At 51.2% G+C, this 1,711-nt stretch overlaps 1 protein-coding gene across 2 annotated transcripts in view; it reads left to right on the top strand.

Moving 5' to 3' along the window:
• ZNF711 (zinc finger protein 711) overlaps positions 1-1,711 on the top strand; it is a 62,295-nt gene that overhangs the window by 424 nt on the left and 60,160 nt on the right. The window lies entirely within an intron of this gene.

Here is a 1,711-nt window from a genome sequence, read left to right as displayed (position 1 = left end):
CTGGTGGGCGGCCTGGGGCGGGAGGTGGAAGGGCCCGCGGCTGCACCCGAAATGGGGCCTTTCGCGCACAGCCCGAGCGCGGGGACGCGCCAAGCGGGGGCTGCGGCTTTTATTGTTCGCTTGTGATGGGCCCCGCGCGCGGCCGCCGCGCCTTGCGCATGCGTGCTCTCCGCCGCGCCCTTCCGTGCGTGCGCGGCCCGCGGCTCGGTTGCGCGCTCGCGCCAGCGGTCACGTGTCCCAGGGCAGCCTCTTGCCCGGCGCGAGGGGGCGGTTGCGGCTCTGGGGCCTTGCGCTGCGCGGGGGTGGAGGGGAGCGCGGCGCGTGCTGGGTTGTTTACCTGCTTCTGCCGCGGCGTCGGCTGCAGGGTCTGGGCCCCATCAGGCTCGTGAGAGCCTCCCCGTGCCTTTCCTTGCACCGCTGCTGAAGGTGTCCCCGCGCGGCGGAGGGTGCCGGGCTCCGTTGAGTGCCTGCTGAGTCCCCTTCTCGTTCACACGCAGCCCCCAGGTGTTTCTAGGACGGGTTTCGGTTGCAGACTCCCTTCATGAGGTTCTCACAGGGCCGCAGGCAGATCCCACTGGCACGGGCATTTGATTCCAGGTAGCAGATTTTTAGAGGCAGAGGGGAAAGATCTGCAGCTGCTTTTACTTCAGCATTGAAGCAAAAACTCAATGCTGTGTATTAGATAATTTAGGCACAGGCATTGCAAATATTGTGAGTAACCTTTATACCAGCGGCTTACCCATTGAGTATGGTGGAACTGCTTACTAGGCAAAACTGCAGACATACTTTCCTGGCAGGACCAGGCCCTTTCTATGTATAGAGCAAAATATATTGACAGTTTTACCCGAGGTGTGTTTTGGTGTAGTACTGATGTTTCTGTAAGTTATCACCCCACTAGTTAGATGGCAGAGAAATTGCTTCCTGTAAAACAGCCTCATTATACTGTAACAGCCCACCAAAACCTGTGTAGATATTTGGAGCCCCATTGTACGTGTACGAGCAGGTAGGAAGTTGTGCTTTAGAAAAAAGGGAGGCAGGGTTCTTTGGGTTTTTGGGGCATTGAAGAATATCTTATGTTTACATTTAAGCTTCTTGCCACTTGGAAAATTTATCAGGAGAAGATGAAAGAAAATATTCCTTAATTAACAAAAGTAAAAATACTAAGGCTTAGGTAGGAAGCAATAATGCTGTTGGAGGTGGGCAGCCCTTTTCAATTTCAGTTATAGTTTTAATGAAAACTTGAAGCACTTAGCAGGTATGTGGACAGCAATATATACTTTCAGGCACTCAAACTATGTGATCCCCAGTGCAGTGGTTTTCCTGCTCTATCCACGCTGCATATCTGTATACTTCATTGCAAGATCTCAGTCAGGGCCTGAGCCCTTTTTGAGAGAGAGGCCTGGGACAAATAATTGTAACGCCTCTCTGTAGATGTGTTCAAGATTTGAAAATTACCAGCAGCAGGATTTTTAAATTACAGCCTTTACCACAAGCCAGTTAAGAGGCTAGTAACTCTCTTTTCCTAAGAAAGCAAAACAGCTTGTACATTAAAAGATGGTGGGTGGGGGTGGGCTTTAGAGTACATCTGAAGATGATAACATGAGCTTGGCCTGTGTGGATCTCCTTATTTTCTAGACTCTCCTGGCAGTGGGTTCCAGAGTAACTCCTTTAACAAGACAAGTTTTCTAGAACTGTTAAAAAAGAGAAATAA

Source organism: Gavialis gangeticus, unplaced genomic scaffold (genome assembly GCF_001723915.1).
Source record: "Gavialis gangeticus isolate Ggan-Ray unplaced genomic scaffold, GavGan_comp1, whole genome shotgun sequence".
Taxonomy (NCBI): domain Eukaryota; kingdom Metazoa; phylum Chordata; order Crocodylia; family Gavialidae; genus Gavialis; species Gavialis gangeticus.
This window is presented reverse-complemented; position numbering and strand designations above follow the sequence as displayed.